This window comes from Pan troglodytes, chromosome 2 (assembly GCF_028858775.2).
Source record: "Pan troglodytes isolate AG18354 chromosome 2, NHGRI_mPanTro3-v2.0_pri, whole genome shotgun sequence".
Taxonomy (NCBI): Eukaryota; Metazoa; Chordata; class Mammalia; order Primates; family Hominidae; genus Pan; species Pan troglodytes.
In genome coordinates, this window is record NC_086015.1 from 93,393,510 (window position 1) to 93,409,479 (window position 15,970).

Consider the following 15,970-nt stretch of genomic DNA (forward strand, 5'->3'; position numbering starts at 1 on the left):
AATTTACTTCAAAAAGAAGCATTAAGAATACTTAAGAAAAGTATCACCCAACACAATTAATTTGGAGAAGTAGAGAAAAAGCGAATTCGTAAATTTCTGTATATAATTCTGATTTCTCCCTGTATTTACAGAAAGTCCATGAGAAAAGTTATTATAAATTCCGTTATATTTTAAAAGTTTATCTTAGAAATTACATTTTGTGGTCACTAACTCTGCTTGTCTTTGACACTATTGTGGTACCTTTTTATATATTCAGGTTGAAAAATTATCTATGGGCAATTTCTCATGTGTACCTAAAAGCTATTAATAGATTCTCATTATTTCCTCTGAACTTGACCCATTACTTTAGTTAAAGCATGTATAATATTATGTGCAATGAACTTGATCATTAATGATTTTTACTTTCATTTGAAAGGTCTGAATGAAACAGATCATTCCTAACTCTTCATATACCTCCCCTTAGAAGGGGGTGAATTTAAAACAGTCTTGCTCTATCAAACCAGGTAATTGGGGTACAGATCTTTGAAAAACAATCAGAAATTTAGCCAGATGAAAATGAGTTTTCAGTTGAAATGGGTAAGAATGAGTAAGCAGTTAAAACAAGTTCCTAATCATTTTCATTATGAAAGAAACAAAAAGAAACAACATAAACTTGATTATCAAATGAACAGAGGCAAAGCTAGGCCTTTATCATAGGGAGTTACATGGCAGTGCTTCTTAGAATTCTTTTTTTTCCCCAAATAAACCCTCACACACGGAACAAAGAAGCCAATGCCTTTCCTCTCATCTCTCCCCTTGTCCCTACTGTTTTTAATAATGTACGTCTGACATGCTAACAATCAAGCACATGTTCTTTCATTGTTGTCTGATCTCAGCTGTCTGATAATGGCTTAAGAGGAACGATGAGTGGAATCACACATCAAGGGTCTCCTTTGTTGACGGTATAACCAAGGGTGTATTTCCAATTTGCAGTTTGGTGCTGCAGCTTTAGAAGTGCCACATTTGTTTGATATCCACTTGATGCAGTGCCATTAATCCACCAAACTCAGGGGTCAACTATCCCGACAATGTGTGAATGAGGAATCAAAGATACAGACTTTGCAGAAGTTTTTGAAAAATAAAAGAAACAGTTTGTTTCCCAGGTTTCTTTTTTCAATCTTCAGACATAAAATAATAAAATATCACTCTGCAAAAATCTAAGCATACCATATGATATGTACATACGTTCTCTACCATCTATAGATTTGGCCTAAAAAATGTTTCATGTTTTTCATAACGAATAAAGAGTCAATCTGTTCTGTGTTTTACCATTTGGAATTAATCCAAGACCAATTATTTTACAGATTATCCTCACAAATTTTCTGCATCTCAAGCTCTTTTGGGGAAAAATACATCTTTTCAATATTTTAAACATTTTCTACTCTGAACATGTGTTACTCGAGCAATACTAAAAATTGTATTTAAAATATAAACTGAAAGATCTGGTAAAGACCTTAGAAAAGGTCTATTATTACAAATTAGAAAAGGCTTATTTATTTTAGAATATTAACTTTTCCTACTTCCAATAGTAGCCCATTGTTTTCATAAAGTTCACTCTATGATTAAATAAAATATATTTCATAAATATTTTTTGTCATATAAAATGATGATGATTAAAATTAAGTCTTTTCTGGAGGTGAAGCCATATTCACAGGTAAGATACTTGAAATTATCTATGAATATTTTGTTTTCTTAGTATACATATATGTATGTGTGTATATATATATGCATACATGTACAAAATATTTGTTACTTTCTCCTGTTTTATTTGATTAAGAATATAGAAAACAAACTCTACAAACGTACAATGAATATCCTTTCAACATTAATAATCTCTCAGAAGATTGGTGCAAATGAATACATGTAGTCTAAATGAATTCACTTTTAATTCAAACATCGCTTTTATTAAAATTGATTTTAAATTTAAGGCACATTGGCATGCAGATTTTCAGAAATACTTTTTCTTGTAAAAACACACACCAAATTGTAAAGAACATCGACACTTTGAAGAAACTGCATCAACTAACAGGCAAAACAACCAGCTAGCATCATAATGACAGGATCAAATTCACACATAACAATATTAACCTTAAGTGTAAAAGGGGTAAATGCCCCCACTTAAAAGACACAGGCTGTCAAATTGGATAAAGAGTCAAGACCCATCAGTGTCCTGTATTCAGGAGATCCATCTCATGTGCAAAGAGACACATAGGCTCAAAATAAAGGGAAGGAGGAATATTTACCAAGCAAATGGAAAGAAAAAAAAAAAAGCACGAGTTACAATCCTAAACTCTGATAAAACAGACTTTAAACCAACAAAGATCAAAAGAGACAAAGAAAGCCATTTCATAATGGTAAAGGGGTCAATGCAGCAAGAAGAGCTAACTGTCCTAAATATATATGCACCCAGTACAGGAGCACCCAGATTCATAAAGCAACTTCTTAGAGACTTAAAAGAGATATAGACTCCCACACAATAATAGTGGAAGACTTCAACACCCCACTGTTGATATTAGACGGATCAACGAGACAGAAAATTAACAAAGATATTTAGGACTTAAATTCAGCTCTGGACCAAGAGGACCTAATAGACATCTACAGAATTATCCACCCCAAATCAACAGAAGTACATGCTTCTCAGCACCTCATTGCACTTATTCTAAAATTGACCACATAATTGGAAGTAAAACACTCCTCAGCAAATGCAAAAGAATGGAAATCATAACAGTCTCTCAGACCACAGTGCAATCAAATTAGAACTCAGGATTAAGAAACTCACTCAAAACCACACAACTACATGGAAACTGAACAACCTGCTCCTGAATGACTACTGGGTAAATAATGAAATGAAGGCAGAGATAAAGATGTTCTTTGAAACCAGTGAGAACGAAGACACAACGTACAAGAATCTGTGGGACACATTTAAAGCAGTGTGTAGAGGGAAAATTATAACTGGGCACAAGAGAAAGTAGGAAATATCTAAAATTGACACCCTAACATCAAAATTGAAAGAACTTGGGAAGCAACAGCAAACAAATTCAAAATCTAGCAAAAGACAAGAACTAACATTAGGGCAGAACTGAAGGAGTAGAGACACAAAAAAAAAAACCTTCAAAAAATCAATGAATCCAAGAGCTGGTTTTTTGAAAAGATCAACAAAATAGATAGACCACTAGCCAGACTAATAAACAAGAAAAGAGAGAAGAATAAAATAGATGCAATAAAAAATGATAAAGGGGATATCACCACTGATCCCACAGAAATACAAACTACCATCAGAGAATACTATCAACACTTCGCAAATAAACTGGAAAACTTGGAAGAAATGCATAAATTCCTGGACACATACAACCTCCCAAGTCTAAACCAGGAAGAAGTTGAATCCATGAATAGACCAATAACAAGTTCTGAAATTTAGGCAGTTGTTATTAGCCTACCAACCAAAGAAAGCCCAGGACCAGAAGGATTTACAGCCGAATTCTACCAGAGGTACAAAGAGGGGCTGGCACCACTCCTTCTTAAACAATTCCAAACAATAGAAAAAGAAGGGATCATCCCAAACTCCTTTTATGAGGTGAGCATCATCCTGATCCCAAAACCTGGCAGACACACTACAAAAAAGAAAAATTACAGGCCAATATCCCTAATGAACATCAGTGCAAAAATCTTCAATAAAATAACGACAAACCGAATCCAACAGCACATCAAAAAGCTTACCCACCATGATTAAGCTGGCTTCATACCAAGGATGTAAGGCTGGTTCAACCTATGCAAATCAAAAAATGTAATCCATCGCATAAACAAAACCAATGACAAAAACCACATGATTATCTCAATAGACACAGAAAAGGCCTCGACAAAATTCACCAGCCCTTCATGCTAAATACTCTCAGTAAACTAGGTATCAGTGGAACGTATCTCAAAATAATAAGAGCTATTTATGACAAACCCAAAGCCAATATCATACTGAATGGGCAAAAACTGGAAGCATTCCCTTTGAAAACTGGCACAAGACAAGAATGCCCTCTCTCACCACTCCTGTTCAACAAAGTATTGGAAGTTCTGGCCAGGGCAATCAGGTGAGAGAAAGAAATAAAGGCTATTCAAATAGGAGGAGAGGAAGTCAAATTGTCTCTGTTTGCAGATGACATGATTGTATATTTAGAAAACCCCATCATCTCAGCCCCAAATCTCCTTAAGCTGATAAGCAACTTCAGCAAAATCTCAGGATACAAAATCAATGTGCAAAATTCACAAGCATTCTTATACACCAATAACAGACAAACAGAGAGCCAAATCATGAGTGAACTCCCATTCACAATTGCTTCAAAGAGAATAAAATACCTAGGAGTCCAATTTACAAGGGACATGAAGGACCTCTTCAAGGAGAACTACAAACCACTGCTCAATGAAAGAGGATACAAACAAATGGAAGAACATTCCATGCTCATGGGTAAGAAGAGTCAGTATTGTGAAAATGGCCATACTGTCCAAGGTAATTTATAGACTCTACGCAAGACTTTCTTCACAGAATTGGAAAAAACTACTTTAAAGTTCATATGGAACCAAAAAAGAGCCCGCATTGCCAAGTCAATCCTAAGCCAAAAGAACAAAGCTGGAGGCAGCATGCTACCTGACTTCAAACTACACTACAAGGCTACAGTAACCAAAACAGCATGGTACTGGTACCAAACAAGATATATAGACCCATGGAACAGAATAGAGGCCCCAGAAATCACACCATGCATCTACAACCATCTGATCTTTGACAGACCTGACACAAACAAGCAAAGGGGAAAGGATTCCCTATTTAATAAATGGTGTTTGGAAAACTGGCTAGCCATATGCAGAAAACTGAAACTGGGCCCCTTCCTTACACCTTATACAAAAACCAACTCAAGAGGGATTAAAGGCTTAAACGTAAGACCTAAAACCATAAAAATCCTAGAAGAAAACCTGGGCAATATGATTCAGGACATAGACATGGGAAAAGACTTCAGGTCTAAGATGCCAAAAGCAATGGTAACAGAAGCTGAAATAGACAAATGGGATCTAATTAACTAAAGAGCTTCTGCACAGCAAAAGAAACTATCATCAGAGTGAACAGGCAACCTACAGAATGGGAGAAATTTTTTGCAATCTATCCATCTGACAGAGGGCTAATATCGAGTCTACAAAGAACTTAAACAAATTTACAAGAAAAAAACAAACAACCCCATCAAAAAGTGGGCAAACGATATGAACAGACACTTCTCAAAAGAAGACATTTTTGAAGCTGACAAACTTATGAAAAAATGCTCATCATCACTGGTCATTAGAGAAATGCAAATCAAAACCACAATGAGATACTATCTCATACCAGTTGGAATGGCCATTGTTACAAAGTCAGGAAACAACAGATGCTAGAGAGGATATGGAGAAATAGGAATGCTTTTACACTGTGGGTGGGAGTGTAAATTAGTTCAACCATTGTGGAAGACAGTGTGGCGATTCCACAGGGATCTAGAACTAGAAATACTATTTGACTCAGCAATCGCATTACTGGGTATATACCCAAAGGATTATAAATCATTCTACTATAAAAACACATGCACATGTATGTTTATTGTGGCACTATTCACAATAGCAAAGACTTGGAATCAACCCAAACGTCCATCAGTGATAGACTGGATAAAGAAAATGTAGCACATATACACCATGGAATACTATGCAGCATAAAAAAGGGATGAGGTCATGTCCTTTTCAGGGATATGGATGAAGCTGGAAACCATCATTCTCAGCAAACTATCAGAAGAAAAGAAAACCAAACACTATATGTTCTCACTCATAAGTGGGAGTTGAACAAGGAGAACACATGGACCCAGAGAGGGGAACATCACACACTGGGGCCTCTCAGAGGATGGGGGGCTAGGGGAGGGATAGCACTAGGAGAAATACCTAATGTAGCTGACGGGTTGATGAGTGCAGCAAACCACCGTGGCATGTGTATACCTATGTAACAAAACTGCACATTCTGCACTTTAAGTTCTGTACCCCAGAACTTAAAGTACAATACAAAATTTTTTGAAAAAAATATATATACAAGAAACAATAAAAAAAGAATGTGAATTGCTGAACACTATTTCTTCTTTGTTTTGCATTCTTTTTGTAACAATCTTAATCATCGTTCATCAAATCTACTTTCTTGAGATTAATAAGAAACACAGTGTTACTGAGTAGAACACAGAAGAAAAACAATAAATTTGACATATTTCAGAATTTAATATATTTTAAACAATCTTTACTTTCACAAATGAAAATTATAATTAAATAATAATTTAAAATAAATAAAATGTTAACATTTCTTTTAATTAAATTAACTAATTAATAGATTTGTTTTCTCAACAAACATTTATTGAGTCTTCGTATATTTCAGGTAGTGTTCTTTGCACTTGAGATACATCATTGAACAAGGAAGACAAATCTTTGCTTCATTTTGAGCTTTTTCTGGTGAACAGAGCAGGTATTATGAATTTTATTCTTTCTCATGGCTTTAAGTACTATATCTGTATGCACTATATATGTTATATATAAGTACTAATATCTACATGTTGATAACTACTATTATTCAGGGTCTAATCTAGAAAAAAGAAACCGTTGTGAGGATTCAAAAAAACTTTAATGGAGTCAACTGATACATAGGAGATTAAAGAGCTAAGAAAAAAAAAAAGAGACAATGTGGTAAACATTATGTTACAAACAGCTATACTCTTAGACCAGAGGCTCAAGGAATAGAGATAGAATTATCAAATATTAGATGCAGGGGCTCAACAGATGTAAGCTAGAATTACAGCCAGGTTATGGGGTGGGAGTCACAGAGGATATTCAGCCACTGATGACACACAAGGCAGAGGGTGACTGAGGGAAATATACTTGCTTCTCCATTCTTTCACCTTTCAATTTCTCACTAGTGCCTCCCATTGGCCAAACCCAGTCTGAGACTTGGCCAACAGTACTTAGGCCCACTTGTGAGGCAGAACAGAACAGGGAAGGCTGACAAGTGTATCTGAGGATAAACAGGATAAGACTGGCACAACTACCAAACTTCTATCTCCTATCATTATTTTTCTCCTGAAATTCAGGCACGTGTGTTCAAATGACTATGGGAGATTCTCCTTGAATATACAAAGGGCACATTATACTGCATATGTAAAACATTAAATTTGATTGCTGCCACATTAACTAAACATATACCAAAAAATCTAAACTAATTAAAATGTGACCTCCTGACAGTGCTCTGATACATTAAAAACTCTATCAATTATCACAGTTGCTCAATGATTATGGCTAGGGGTTCATCTTTTATTCTTCTCTTACCTGTACCTCCTACTCTTAACTGTACCTCACAGTTCATTGCACATATAAGTCCTATCTTTAAAACATTCTGGTCTTTCTACTTCTTTTAATTTTCACAAAAACACTCTAGTCTAAGTCACCATTATATTTATGCTGTTTTTTTTAAGAATTTATTTTTGGGGGAAGTTTTATGTTCACAGCAAAATTGCAAGGAAGGTACAAAGATTTCTCATTTCTCCTTGTCCCAACACATGCATAGCCTCCTTAGTTATCAGCATCCCCAACACAGTAGTACGTTTGTTATAATTGATGAACCTATGTTGACACATCATTTTCACCCAGAGTTGATGGATTATATTAGGGTTCAGGTTTGGTGTTCATTTTATGGGTCTAACAAATATACAATAACATGCATTTACTGTTATAGTATCCTACAGAGTAGTTTCACTGCCCTAGAGATCTTCTGTGCTCTCTCTATTCATCCCTTCTTCCATCTTATCCCTGGCAACCATTAGCCTTCTCATGTCTCTGTAGCTTTGCCCTTTCCAAAATGTCACATTTTTGAAATTGTAGTTAGCCTTTGACGTTTTTTTTTCACCTAGTAATATGCACTGTAGTTTTCTCCATGCCTTTCAGTGCCTTAATAGTTCATTTCTTTTTAACATTGAATAATATTCTATTGTCTGGACATACCACAGTTTTTATCCCGTATTCCTGCAGTAACTCCTGTCTGGTTGTGACAGGTTGTATTTTTCAAAAATGGCTGCATCAATATCACTTATCTTTCATGATTTTTTTGCAACGTGGCATTTCCATATCCCAATCAGGAGGTAAAATCAATTTCTCTATCCATTTGAATGTGACTGCCTTGACCAATAAGATAAAGTAAATGTAACACTGTATCAGTTTCCCACCTTTTAAAGCCATGAGCCATGTAGGAAATATACTTCCAGTAACTACCATGCTGTGAGAAAATCAAGTGGAGAGATTCTCGAGAATGAAACCAGCCACGAGGAGAGAGGGGTCAGGAAGTACTCAACACCAGATAAATGAATGAGATATCTTGGAAGTGCATCCTGCAGCCCCAGCCACTCCAACCAATTTCCACAGAAAGTACAAAGTATAGAGCTACCATAGGATTCAACATTTCCACTTTTAAATAGCTACCCAAGAGAAGTGAAAATATATATCCATATAAAAACTTGTACATGAATGTTCATGGTGGCATTATTCATAGTAGTCAAAAAGTAGAAAAGACTCAAATGCTGACTACTGAAGAATACATAAACAACATTTGGTATAGCTATACATATACAATGAAATATTATTCAGCAATAAAGAGGAATGAAATACTGATATATGGTTCAACATGTACTAAACTTGAAAACATTATGCTAAGTGAAAGAAATCAGTTACCAAAAAAACATATCGTATAAACTATTTTCATGAAATTTCCAGAATAGGCAGATCTACAGAGATAGAACATAGATCAATGGCTTCCTAAGGCAAATTTTGTGTGTGTGTGTGTGTGTGTGTGTGTGTTTGTGTTTGTGTGTGTGAAAATGTTCTACTATTAGATTAAAATAATAGTTTCATAAATTGGTGAATATGCTAAAAACCATTGAAGCATTTGCTTTCAATGGGGAAACTATATGGTATGTAAGTTACATGTCAGTAAAGTTGGTTAAAAAGAAAACATTGTAGTCAAATAATATCAACCCCTTCTTAAAACCCTTCCTTGCCTTTACATTCACCCAGACTAAATTTCACACTCTTATCCTAGGCCTGTAACCCTAAGAATAAATCCCTATGGGGTCACAACCTTATCTACCATACTGAATTTGCCTCCCTCAACTCTCCCCAAAGCCCACTATATTTTAGCCAGGTTGACTTTTTTTTCAGGGCTTCAGATAGTCTAAATTTGTCCTCTTCTTATGGTTTTCACATTATTCCTAAACCTATTCCTGGAAGACTCTTCCCTTAGGTCTCATGTTTGCATCCTCCTAGGTCTTCAGGTCTCTGCTCAAATATTAACTTTATAGGCCAGATTCACTCAGTCAAAATAGGCCCGAGTCACTTTTTTACACAATACCCTGTCTTGTCTTTATCTCACTTCTAACACTATAAAACATTATCAGATCTGTTTTATTTATTTACTTGCGATGTCTTTTTCCCCAGTAGAATCTGAGCTCCATGAGAGTTCAAATCTAATATTTTGATCATCACTTTGCAGCTCCTGACTGAGTGCACAGAGGAGATGCTTGGTAAACATTTGTTCAATGAGGAGTTCTTTACACTTAATTATCTTTTTACATTTATCATCGTGGAGCAAATAATAGATTTTCACAATAGTGTATGTCCCAAAGATATTTTTTGTAACCTTCACTCTCACCTTTCTCTGCTCACTGCTGAGGAAATCTCAGGCTGCCTGTAGACAAAATAGTGCTATCCAGAGATGGTGCTATATCCCGTTCTTACCTGCCTGCTTCACAAGCTGTCTCCCAGATCTCCCACTGCTACAGTAATTACAGAAATACTTCATAAACTATTTTGTAAGTATTTATGGTTTATATTTTTACAATGTATGGTATACAAAGGTGAACAATGAACACATAGCTGAGAATCAGGAAAGCTAACATCTTGCTTGGATTCTGCCCTCAAAGAGGTGAAGTCACTCAACTGAGTCTGTGAAATATTGAACTTTCTTTAGATAGCTTCTGAAATTTCCTTCTGTTCCAACGTCAAATAAATTAGGCTACAGGAGCAATAACAATATGCCAACATTAAGAAGTCCTAGGTGTATGCCTTGGGATTGTGTTTGATCTAATCTAAGTGCCTCCTTGGTTTGTTTGCGATGATTTTCTACTTTATTCACCACACTCTTATGAGAAATTTCATGTGTTGAGCTGATTCACCACCTCGTGGCACTCCCTGGCCAGGCTAGTTTGGCTCAATCTTACAGGTGATGCTGGAGGCATTTTGTCATGTCACCTCCTCCATTCCACTCCTGCTCTGAGGCTACCCGTCAGCATAAAAAGAAACAGCTCAGCACTGGCTCAACGGACCAAGCATGAGAGTCTGTAAGCTGCATGTGGTTGAGATGAGAATGTCTCTTCTTGATCATTCTGCAAGACCTTGTGCATTCCTCATACAGTGTTATGTTAGTTTGCAATTATTGGCTTACTTGTCTCCCTCTCTTAGAGAACTAGGACAATGATTTGCTTAATGTAATGACATTTTTATCACAGTATCTGGAATAAAATAAGTGATAATAGAAGATTTTATTGAGTGCTTATTAATATCAGGTATCATACTAAATGTTTTCATCTTTACAATAACCCTGTGAAGTAATTTCTATTTGTCCTTCATATTACAGATGATAAAGTAAAAACCCAGAGAGAAGATGTCATTCGCCTAATGTCACACATTTCACATGAGGCAAGCTGAGATTTCAATACAGAGAGTCTAACTGCAGGCCCATTAAGTACTATGTTATAGTGCATTCTAAGTGTAGAATGAATTAATAAAATAAATTTTTAGGATTCAGTGCTCCAAGGTGGTTAAATTAAATGTAATTCAGACAAGCTTTGACTTTCCAACTTAATAGCTGTATGAATTTCAGTAAATTGTCTCACTTTTCTGCACCTCTTTATCTTTATTGCTAATATGTGGGAAAATGGTACATCCTCCTTTTAGGACTAAATGAGATAACTTTTATAAAGCATCATGGTTACCAGAAGTGGTACGCAGAGAGTGATTGTATTTATTGAAAGAAGTATAATAAATAGCTGCATTGCTCTTTATAAGCTTAGTTATTCTATGTTAAAACACCAATGCTTCAGTTGCTTAAAACAAAAAGTTTATTTCTTACTCCATCATAGGACTCAGGCTGATGGAATATCTACCAACTGGAATATTACAGGTCACCAAGAGAGAAAGAAGAGAAGATAAAACATTAAAGATCAACTTTTAAGTGTTTGCTCCCTGGAAATGGCATATATCATTTCTATTCATGTATCTGACTATTAATGTCACATAGCCTTGTCTGTCATCAAGAGATTGGCTAAGTTTCAATCCTATCATGTGCTTGGAAGAAGAAAATTAGAATTATTAGTAAATTGTAATATTTATTACAGTAGTCAACATATATTTACTATTTTTTATTTTCGTCATGCCTATTATTTAAAAAAGATCCTATACAACTGAATTGTTAGAGATGTATACCCAATTCAGTTCAATGTAGAAATCAGTTCTGAACTCACTCTCATGTCCAAGACACTAGGCTTACCTAAATCAGAGAGTTCTGATGCTCAAGATGCTTATAATAAAACGACAGAGACTGTCATGTATAAATTTGATGTTGGGAATACAATGTAAGTTGAAAGGATGATTTCATAAATAAATAACCTCGAGTCAAAAAAATGCAGTAATAAATTCTAGCTGAAAAAAAAAGAAAGATCTACACACAAATGACATCCCAGGTAAAATATACTAGATAACAGTGATGCGTTAGAGAAAGATGGGGGAGATGAGGAAGTCTCAACCCGAGGAAAGATAAAGGCAAAGGCCAAGTAGTGCTTCACAACCAGAATTGAGCCCAGGTTGAAGTGTGTAAACTTTGGAAAATGGGGCTAGCCCTCACTGAGGACTGTGCTTACCATGCTAAGGGGGTCAGTCTTTATTCTTTGGGAACTGGAGAACCAACTGAGTTTTAGATCAGAGACATGGGTGATTAGACTTTTATTTTAGAGAGAAGGATGTGTGATTGTAATTTTTTACCTCCTGGAGGAAAGTGGAAAGAAAATTCTGGATATAGGAGTACCAAGAATAATTTCCTCCAAAAGTATGAGAAGATACATTGGAAATGGAAAAGAGAGGTATCAAAGACAGATATAAAAGACAGTGGAACCATCACACCCAATAAAATAGGAAGCACTAGAGTGTAATGGTCAAGAAAAGAACAACAAGTTGAATATGGCATTAGGATTCTTTCAGTACAGAATAAATTACTGCTAGTAGCAATAATTGAGGACCACAAAAAGAAAGGTGTTGTAGCAAAGAAATAGGTTTGACTTGCAAAATATGAGATATAGGAGTTTGTAGGAGTTTCACGTGGAGCTGTTTAGTAATTAGACAGAGGTCCTAGCACACACTATAAAGACCAGAAGCACAGAAAGAAGAGCCAAGGAGAGAGGATGTGTGTGTGTGTGTGTGTGTGTGTGTGTGTGTGTGTGTGTGTGGAAGTGTATGGCAAATTGTGTAAAATGCTGGGCAACGTGGCAACTTAAAAAATCATTGGCAAATTTTTAGTTTATCCTTAGATGAATAGTGAGGTCAGAAGCCAGCACGCAGTGAAAAGACTAGAGGAGTAAATTGGAGATGATGAAGTGGATTATGAATTCAAGAAATTTGGCAGAAAGAGAAGAGTTATCACATTACCCCACTGCTCTAAGCCCTCCAGTCATTTCCAATATTACTCCACATGAAATATGAAGTTTTTATCATGGACTACAAACCTCAACATCATCTGGAAGTTTCTGAACTCATATCCTGCACTCCCCTCAAGATCCTCTACAGCTAATACTGCTGTAGCCACATGGGAATCCTGGCTGTTTCTTGAACAAAATGCAGGACTTCCCCTTGTCTCCGGCTTTTTCATTTGGAATTCTGTTGATTCCCCCAGTTATTCACATGCACTCCGTTGGTTCTTTCTGATAAACATCATCTTAACAAATGGGCTATACGTGCTCACATGATTTAAAAATAACCTGGTCCTTTTTATCACTAATTATCCTTCCTTGCTCTTCCTTTTTAAATACTTATTACAACTTGACATATTAAAAATGCATGTTTTTGTATCCTTCCCTGTCCTTTACCACCCCCCAGAATGTAAGCTATAGTAGAGCAGGAATTTCCTTTCTTTTGACCAATGCTATATTTCTAGGACCTAGAATAGTGTCTAGCAGATACTAGTTTTTCAATAATTAATTGTTAAATGCATGAAGAATGATATGGAGCTGTACTTAAAAGAATTCATAACATAAATAATTTTCTTCGTTGAAGTGAATCTTAAGACTATCTCTGGGGAGAAAGGACAAATATGGAGGAGCAGATTGGTGACTCCTTGAAAGGAGATTGGTTGTAAATAGGCTATGGAGCAATGTTCTGAAAGGAGAAGAGTATTGAATCATTTCAACAGGTCAGGGATAAATCTCAGAAAAAAGTAGAATACTTCCTTCTGAATCTAAAGAAAGGAATAAATGCATTGAAATAAAAATAACATCAAGGAATGAATTTGAAACCATTTATTCTTAAACTGAGAAATAGAATTCAAGAATTCTGAGACAGACCAGCAGAAAAAGTAAGGGAGAAGCTTGAGAAGGTCCAGGAATGGGGACTTTAGACATATTTCCTAGGGTGGAAAGAGACGGCTTCTACATTTCCTGAAAGTGAGCCGAGGGCAGAGTTCTCCCCATCTTCGTCTAGTTTTGCAAATTGTTGCTAATGTAATACTCTTTCCAGAACAAAGCCACCTGTACCATTTAGAATGAATACTTTATTCTACTAAAATCTTCAGGTTTAGTCTAATTTTCTGAGATAAATAGGCTAATATGGGATGTCCTATACTGAAATTAATACACACACGTACACATACAAACACACATATATATACACACATATCTTGATTCTTGCATATATACGTACATACATATATGTTTATATTTGTGTAAATGTACATAAGTATTTAAATATACATGTGTATATGTATATAGATCTTTAATATAGCCAATGAATTTCCTGCTTTTTATGTTTTCTTAGAATTGTCTAGTGAACTTTCAAGTATCTAGTATCTTCCTCTCTTGAAACTGTATTTTCCACTTCATTCCTGACAGAAGCCATCATCATCTGTTCAGAATGGTAACTGTTATTTAACCTTTAATGGGAAAAACTACAAAATATTTATTCTCCTCTGATAATCCAGCTGCTTGAATAGATGTTGGCATTTCTTTTTACTGTTCTGGCATCAGAAAGCCAGTGATAACAACATTTTTTTTCTATCTATAAAGAAATCCATGCATATTGAAAGGGAGAACATAGAGCAAAGAACATGAAAACTACCTGTGATTTTACAACCCAGTGTAATCGCTTGGTAATTTTAAAAGTTTTTTTTAACCTATTTCTCTCCATATATTTTCAAGTATTCCAACTAATACTATGTTTAATTCTACAGTTTGATTTTTTTTTCACATTTTCTATCATTAGCAATTTGGCAACTAATTGAATGCTCTTTAGAACATTATAAATTTCTAATAGTTATGTAATACTCTGTCATATGGTATTTATTTAACCATTGTTCTATTTGGAATTTCTTCAATTTTTATTTTCCATTATTAACACTACCACAAAAAAATTCTACATAAATTCTTTATTTCAGGTCATGTATCTTAAAATTCTTTAAAATGTTATTGTTTCTGTGAAGAATTATAATTATAGCTGCTGCTAGAGTCTCATTTTTAAACCAATATTTCAGACACAACATGAAATACTAATACATAATTCTGAATTTATATTTTCATAATTATAATGTCTGAGAGGTTTCCATTTTGGGTTGTTACATTATCTTACCTAAGTATTCACAGTTGTGAATTTTCATGAATTTGTGCTCTAAGGCTGTTTGTATTGTGCATTTGTTAAGCTTACTTAAATTTAAAAATGTGCCATATGCCTTCTTGGATATACTATATTAGAATTGGCACTAAATTTAGTATTTGCATCAAACTTTTTATGATCACCATGAAAAACTACATTATTTTAATTTTGTTGAAAATAGCAAATGACATTGTCATCAAGATCAATATTTGGACACTGGCAGTTACCTTAAAAATTGTTTTATTTAAACCTCAGTGGATTTTTTGCATCAAAATATTCCCTGGTAGTATTAAAGCAGACATTATAAAGTCTTTAAGAATATGCTTCATAAAAAATAGTTATGTGAAGGATTTCTTCCTCCCTGGGCAGAAATATCCTTCCTTGTTGCATTTCAAGAGCTCTTTCTTTTTGTTGTTATTGTTCCAGGAACATAAGTGCTCCTGAGTGAATGGGTAATGTTAGTTGAGAGAAGGGCATAGAAGAGGATAAATCTCAATGTTTCTATTTGGAATTCATCGATGACATCTGCTGATGTTCAAGGCAGACCAAGTTGCTTAAAATGCAAACTTTTTGCTGTTCCCACCACAATCAATATTGCACATCTTTCATACTTTAAAAGCATATTTTACTGTAAATCTTCAAACATTCCTTAGGTGATAAATGGCAGGCTTTTAGAGATCAGGTCATTTCAACTAAGATGGCAACTATATTTCTAAGATTCCGTTCTCTTTAAGATAAAATGGGCTTTCTCTCTGATATAATAACAAGAAAAGAAAGGAAGACTTACCACCATTCTTACCCCTTTTGCTGCCAAATCAGAATGACATACAGGCAGTGTTTAGTTTCATTTGTTTGTTTGTTTCCTATTGGGATTTAAAATGTTCTTCTTCGAAAATTGCAGTGTGAAGAAAAGAAAGCTTTTTTAAAAAATATGGTAGTTTCTCTT